Source organism: Puma concolor, chromosome B2 (genome assembly GCF_028749965.1).
Source record: "Puma concolor isolate L17-30 chromosome B2, mPumCon1.1.hap2, whole genome shotgun sequence".
Lineage (NCBI taxonomy): Eukaryota > Metazoa > Chordata > Mammalia > Carnivora > Felidae > Puma > Puma concolor.
Window position 1 is genome coordinate 103837351 of NC_141671.1, and position 8262 is coordinate 103845612.

An 8262-nucleotide genomic window follows, 5' to 3' on the forward strand; every position below is an offset into this window, starting at 1 on the left:
AACCACATCAGTTATCTGAAAATTTTACAATCTGATTTTCCTAAAATTTGAAATTGTCTAGTCATATCCAATCCTTAGATAACAATTAAACAAACACCCATGTGCCCACCACCCAGCCTGAGAAATAAAACAGTTCAGGTTTAATTGATGTCCCTGACATATACTTGCTACAAGATTTCCCCAGCTTCTGCCCCAGGGTTAAAAACTACCCTGTACTTGGTGTTTACTAGTCCCATGAGCATTTTAATATTATATCTACATTTCATGTACCCTTGCACAGCATCAGGAAATATTTTACATGGTTTTTAATTTTAATAAGTGGATTTGAACCGTACTTATTCACCTCCTGCTTGCTTTTTGTTTCAACAACAGGTTTTTAAGATTTATTCATACTGATACTTGTAGTTCATTCTTTGTATGAATATAACACAATTTAATTATATACTATACAGTAAAGGACTAACTCACCAAGTCTGGGTTGTCCACACCCTGTGCATTGCAAAGAAAGATTTTGTTTGTGCCCAGCTCCCGGGATGTAAACTCTAAGCCCATGGAGCATCCAGCCTGATAATAGTGTCTTTGTTTACCCAAGGTTCTACCAGACAGTCCATGCTAACAATGTGATTTATGGTGGAGGAGACAGACCTCTGGAGGGTCTTCGAGAATAAGGTAAGCTATAATCAGCCATACAGGCAGTCAGCATAATTTGGGTAGCCAGCCCCCAAAAAAATCTTGGACGGCAAGACTCAGGTGAGCTTCCCCACTTTACAGTACTTCATGTATTGTGCTGTGTTGCCACACATTGTGTGACAATGTGCTGTATATGTATTCTTCTAGGAAAGGACAACTGAAAGCTCATGCCTGGAGTCTCCTTGATTCTGCTCTATGTGACTTTTTCAGTTGCTGATTTTAATCTGCATTCTTTCACTGTAATAAGCCACATCCATGAGTATAACCATTTTGCCACGTTCTGTGAGTCCATCTTGTAAAGCATTAAACCTGAGAGTGGTCCTGGGACCTCCAAATACATACACTTCCCTATTGATTGATGTAGTTTCCAGAATTTTGCTATTGCATGCAATGCTTATGATGAACAATTTGCTCGTATGTGAGTGAAATTCCTTGTCATAGGAACTGGGTTCTAAAATTGTGACGTGGTCTCTGAAGTAGGTATAGCATTTCACATTTCCACCACCCACCTAAGAATCCCCATCACTCTTATTTTCACTGACACTTGGCACTGCTAGACTTTTTAGTTTTTGGAACTCTAATATTGTGAGATTATATTTCCTTATTTTTAATTTGCATTTTCATGGTGATTCATGAGGCTGAACATCTTTGTGTAATTTGAGGTTTTCTTTTCTGTCAATGGCCTACGTATATACATTTTGCACTTTTCCATTGTGTCTCTCTGTATTATTTATAGAGGTTCTTGATGTATTTGGAAATAATTATTTAATGATTATGAGTATGGCAAGTATACGCTACTGTGGCTGATCATATAAAGTTTGTACTATAAAACTTTAAAAATTCAGCATAATAAATTTTATCATTCTTTTTCTTTATGATTTCTACTTTCTGTATCTTGTTTGAGATTTTCCCCTAGCTCACTGTCATAAAGATAACCTCCTATATTTTCTCCTAAATGCTTTAAAATTTTTCTTTTTCGCATTTAGGTATTTTATCTCTCTTTAATATATTTTTGTGCATGGTCTAAAAGAGGAAACATTTTTTCCCATATAATCAATTTTCCCCACAGCAGTTTTGTATAAGCAGTATACCTCCCCCCTACCCGCCATTTTTAAAAATGTTTCCTATGTAGACCAAGTTTCCATAAGTTCATGATCTCTCCATTTCTTGCTTGTCTATTATCCACTCATCTTTATGTCTATTCTTATACTCAACAGCATGTCTATTAATTCCTATAGCTATATTTTAAAGTTTGACCTAATGACTAATATCTTGGTATCTGATGGAGAGTGCCCTCACCATCTTGTTCTTCCACAAAACCATTTTAATTCAAGGTAAACTTTTAAATTTTCACAAAACACTTGAGATTTCAACCAAAGTAGCATTGTGTGTATGTGCGTGTGCGTGTGCGTGTGTGTGTGTGTATATACATATATATATGTATACATATATATGTATACATATATATATAATTATCGGAAGTGTATGTACGCATTGGCAATATTTAGTCTTCCTATTCATGCCGTGGTGATTCCCTACATTTATGTCATATTTAATATATTTCCATAAAATTTCATCCCTTTCTTCATGAAGTTTTACATATATTTTGTTACACCATTTCTAGATACCTTTATATGTTTGCAATATTGAAAAATACTTGCTAGTATATAGGAATAGAATTTATTGAAATATTTATCAGAAACCTTGATGAATACTCATCAATTCTCATAATTTTCTTCTCCACTATTTCATATAATGGCAATTTTGTTTTACATTCTCTTATTTTCCCCTAGCTAGCCTAAATCTGACTCTGACACTCCATTCTGCTGAAATGATGGGAAATTCTACCTCAGTGGTTATAGGTCATTGCCCCCTCACACTCACACATCCCAGATTATGCCATGGCCCAGGATCTTGTATATCACCAAAGATCAGGGAGGTTCCGTCACTCAATAGCTAAAGGTCTACACTAGCTACCGCTGATACAATAGACTCCATGTCCCAGGACACAGAGTTGCTTTAGGTCTGGTGGCTTTGATGCTTCTGTGACAGAAGATATCACATGCTAGAGGTACAGAAATCTTTGCCAAACCTGGGAGCCCTCCACAGGCCCCACATGTAACCATCTTCTCTGAGATCTTGATCTCTCTCAAACTACTGCCACAGTTCCACATGGACAAGCAGGGTGGGAGTGTGCCACCAATTCCTCCACTACCAATTAGCCCTTTAAAAACAATCAAAAGTTCCATCTAGCTGAGTGGAACTAAATACACAAATTAAAATCTTAATAAATTACCCATGTGCTAGAATCACCTTTAAACAGGTTGTTCTTTCTGCCAAGTTTCTATTTATTGCCAGGGGCTGGGTATTTACCTCTTGGCACCCAACTTTCCTGCCACCTTTTAACCTCAAATGTACACGTACACTAGTAATTTGGCTCATTTGGCTCCAGCCTCCTCCAGCCACACATTTAATCTTTGCTTTCCTAAAGCCTTTTCTAAAACAAAGATTTAATACTACCTTTTCTGTTTTGCTTTCTTACTCCCAACACCTCATTTGATCAGCAAAGAGCCCTTTTCAGGAATCTTCAATAAGGAATAATTTTCCATCTCTCATTTTTTTCCCAGTCAGGAGGACATTTAGCACACATTCAGTAGTCACTAACCTAGAAGGCCATACAGAATTCTGCAGAGTGCTAGCCCACTTGTATGAATCAAGGAAGGACCAAAGAAAGAGAGAAGACAACTATAGCAGAAACGGTAGAAACTGTCAAGTGAAGGAAACCGAAGGCAAGGGGGCATTTCTAGCAGGATTCATCTGTGCAAAGGGACAGTCTTGATATACTATAGCCCATATTTTAAAAATGCGGAAGAGTAATCTATGCCTTTTAGCAAAAACAGAAAGGAAAGGGTAGGAACTTGTGCTAAAGAATTAGGATTAGATAAGAAAGAGTCAATTCATATCAAATAATATATATATCATCTTATAAGTACTAGGATCCACTGAAGATAAATTTTTTTTTAATTTTTTTTTCAACGTTTATTTATATTTGGGACAGAGAGAGACAGAGCATGAACGGGGGAGGGGCAGAGAGAGAGGGAGACACAGAATCAGAAACAGGCTCCAGGCTCCGAGCCATCAGCCCAGAGCCCAACGCGGGGCTCGAACTCACGGACCGTGAGATCGTGACCTGGCTGAAGTCGGACGCTTAACCGACTGCGCCACCCAGGCGCCCCGCTGAAGATAAATTTGAGTGGAGAAAAAAAGGAAATGGCCATGTTTGTTTCCTTAACTGATGATGTCATGTTAACGACTGATACTAACTTAATACTTCTTAAATTTTTTGCATTTTAATTTTTTTAATGTTTCTTTGTGAGAGAGAGACAGAGAGACAGAGCACAAGGGAGGAAGGGGCAGAGAGAGAGAGAGTGAAACAGAATCTGAAGCAAGCTCCAGGCTCTGAGCTGTCAGCACAGAGCGGGGCTCGAACCCACGAAGGCGAGATCATGCCCTGAGCCGAAGTCAGATGTTCAACCGACTGAGCCACCCAGACACCCCATTAATTTTTTTGCATTTTAAAAGAATATGTTAGGGGCGCCTGGGTGGCGCAGTCGGTTAAGCGTCCGACTTCAGCCAGGTCACGATCTCGCGGTCCGGGAGTTCGAGCCCCGCGTCGGGCTCTGGGCTGATGGCTCAGAGCCTGGAGCCTGTTTCCGATTCTGTGTCTCCCTCTCTCTCTGACCCTCCCCCGTTCATGCTCTGTCTCTCTCTGTCCCAAAAATAAATAAACGTTGAAAAAAAATTAAAAAAAAAAAAAAAAGAATATGTTATATCACTAGGGGATTGAAAACTTAAAACAAAGAGATAACCACTACATAACTATTAGAATGGCTAAAATCTAAAAAACTGACACTACCAAATGCTGATGAGGCTGTGAAGCCACAGGAAACCTCATCCATTGCTGGTGAAGTGCAAAATGGTACAATCTTTTCGGAAGACAGTCTGGCAGTTTCTCACAAAGTTAAATACAGTCTTAGGGCACAACTCTACTCATTTTCTCAAATGAGATAAAAATTAATATATATACACATAAAACCTGCATAGGAATGTTTATAGTATCTTTACTTATACAGCTGACCCATGAACAACATGGGTCTGAACTGCATGGGTCCATTTACACATGGATTGTTTACAGTACAGTACTATAAATGTATTTTCTCTTCCTGATGATTTCCTTAATAACATTTTTTCTATAGCTTACTCTATCATAAGAATGAGGTATATAATACATATACTATACAAAATATGTGTTAATTAACTGTTTATGTTATTGGTAAGGTTTCCAGTCCACAGCAAGCTATCAGTAGTTAACTTTTTGGGAAGTAAAAAATTATATGTGGATTTTCAACTGTGGTGGGGAATCTGGTAACCTTTGCGTTGTTCTTTTTTTTTTTTTTTTTTTAGTGTGATAAAAATATGGAACGCTTCACGAATTTGCGTGTCATCCTTGCGCAGGGGCCATGCTAATCTTCTCTGTATCGTTCCAATTTTAGTATATGTGCTGCCGAAGCGAGCACACCTTTGCGTTGTTCTAATGTCAACTGTAATTGTCAAAACTGGAACAAACCAAGGTGTCCCTCAATAAGTTAATGAAAATAATAATAATAATAATAATAATAATAATGTTAATGGATAAAGAAATTGTAGCATATTTGGGGCGCCTGGGTGGCCTAGTCAGTTGGGTGCCCGACTTCGACTCAGGTTATGATCTTGCAGTTCGTGGGTTCGAGCCTCACGTCAGGCTCTGTGCTGAATGCTTGCTCAGAGGCTGGAGCCTGCTTGGGATTCTGTGTCTCCTTCTCTCTCTACCCTTCCCCCACTTGTGCTCTGTCTCACTCTGTCTCTCAAAAATAAATAAATGTAAAAACATTTAAAAAAAAATTGTGGCATATCCATAAAATGGAATATGATTCAATGATAAGAAGAAATGAGCTATCAAGCCACAAAAAGAGATGGAGAAACCTTAAATGCATATTGCTAAGTGGAAGAATTCAATGTGAAAGACACACAAACTGTCCGATTCCAACTCTATAATATTCTGGAAAAGGCAAAACCACAGAAAGGTAAAAAGATCAGTGGTCTTCAGAGGTTAAGGGTTAAGGGATGGGGAGGAAGACAAGAAATGAACAGATGAAACAGAAGAGATTTTTTGAGCAATGAAATCATTCTGTATGATACAGCAATCATACATACATCACAGCATACATCTGTCAAAACTCATAGAATGTACAACACATGGAGTGAACCCTAATATAAACTGTGGACTTTAATGATAATATATCAGTTTTGGTTAATCAGGGGTAACAAATGAACCACACTAATGCAAGATGTTAATAGGGGAAGAGGGCAAGGGGAGAGGACATGAAGATGTATAAACTCTGTACTACCTCCACAATTTATCTGCAAACCTAAAGTTGTTCTAACAAATTAAGCCTATTAATTTAATTAAAAAAATATATGTATGTGTATACACACACACACACACACACACACACACACATACACACACACATATAGCTGAGAGAAGAAAATAGCTGCATTCAAATCAATTAACACTTCTAACTAATTATTTACATGCACATTCTGCTATTCTATACACAAATATACACACTGCGTTCCGGCCACTATAAAAAGTTCTGAGATTAAAACTTCATAAAGGGGGTTCCTGGGTGGCTCAGCCAGTTCAGCATCTGATTCTTAATTTCAGCTCAGGTCACGATCCCAGGGTCATGGGATCGAACCCCACGTGGAGCTCCAAGCTCAGCATGGAGCCTGCTTGAGATTCTTTCCCTCTCTCCCTCTCTCTCTGCCCCTCTCCCCTGCTCACACTCCCTCTCTCAAAAAACAAACCAAAAAAAAAAAATTGAACAAACAAAAAACTTCATGAGGACAGGAATATCTGCCATTGGGATTTGTGTCATTGATGTATCCCAAGTGCCTGCTGCAGATAGGCCTCTATAATTAATTAGTAATATAACTTTTAATTAATGAATAAATTAATACAAATATGCAATAGAGAATGGAACTTGGATAATGATCAGAAAGAATCTGGGGTACCTGGGTGGCTCAGTCAGTTAAGCATCTGACTTTGATTCAGGTCATGATCTCGCAGTTCGTGGGTTCGAGCCCCGCGTCGGGCTCTGTGCTGACAGCTCAGAACCTGGAGCCTGCTTCAGAGTCTGTGTCTCCCTCTCTCTCTGCCCCTCTCCCATTCACTCTCTGTCTCTGTCTCTCTCTGTCTCTCCCTCTCAAAAATAAACATTAAAAATTTTTTTAACTAAAAAAAAAAGAATCCCCAGTGAGTCTAGAAATGACTTCTCAGTAGGACAACAGTGTTAACATCAGTGAAAGAAAAAAGGAGGAATCACACAAACTAGAGTGCATTGGTGAGAGGGTTGTCTATGTGTCTGTGGAAATTAGCAAAATTGGGACCCATGAAAAGAACTTGAGAAGCACTTTATCTATTTAGTCAGGTGGGTGAGGACCAGGATATACACAGATTTGGACTCTGTCACCATAGAGAATTTAATTTCCAAACAAAGTTACTGTGTTGATGGTTAAGATAGGTATATTCCTTACATAGGAACTTTCTATTGAGATATTGCCGTGGTAACAGTTTCTGCTCCATATTTCACATATGAGAGAGTGCTAAAAACAGGTCGGGTGAGACCAGAAAGAAGTAAATGAGGAAAATTTCAGGGAATTTTTATGACTGTGTTGACATTGGCTTGCCTGAATATAAGAAACCCTCTCTTAAGATGCTCAAGACGTAGCTTAGAAGAATTGAATTGTAAATGAAGGAATGTTACTATACAAGTACTAGAGGAAAACACAAAAGAATCTTTAAATAAATAAAGCCCAAGAGCCACAGAGGGGGAGTATGACCAGTTACCCATATCAAATTTAAAATGTTTCTATGATGAATGAGGACACAAAAATATTAAGACATAATCACAAAAAACATTTTCAATTTCAAATATTGGGCTAATATTCATTAGTCAAATAATACAAATAACTTGAAGAGAACAAGTAGATCATTCACAGAAGCAGCAAATCAAAAGTTCAACACATTCTAAAATGTTCACTCATTCCAGTAGTGGAACAATGCCAACAGGGATTATTTTTTTTTTTTTTTTTTTTTTTTTTTTTTTAATTTTTTTTTTCAACATTTATTTATTTTTGGGACAGAGACAGACAGAGCATGAACGGGGGAGGGGCAGAGAGAGAGGGAGACACAGAATCGGAAACAGGCTCCAGGCTCTGAGCCATCAGCCCAGAGCCCGACGCGGGGCTCGAACTCCCGGACCGCGAGATCGTGACCTGGCTGAAGTCGGACGCTTAACCGACTGCGCCACCCAGGCGCCCCCAGGGATTATTTTTTAAAAATCTATTAGATGAGTTAAGATTTAAAAATTATTCAATTTCAATAAAATTTAATTTCAATAAATTAATATTATTCAACTATCCAGTGCTCTAAAGAATGTAGATAAACAGACTTACACGAATATTCTT

At 38.2% G+C, this 8262-nt stretch overlaps 1 non-coding gene across 1 annotated transcript; it reads right to left on the reverse strand.

Annotated features, from left to right (window-relative positions):
- Window positions 1-5160: 5160 nt before the first annotated feature.
- On the reverse strand, window positions 5161-5267 carry LOC112863044 (U6 spliceosomal RNA). The gene has a single exon (XR_003223864.1). It is a non-coding gene; the product is annotated as a U6 spliceosomal RNA (small nuclear RNA).
- Between the last annotated feature and the right edge of the window lie 2995 nt (window positions 5268-8262).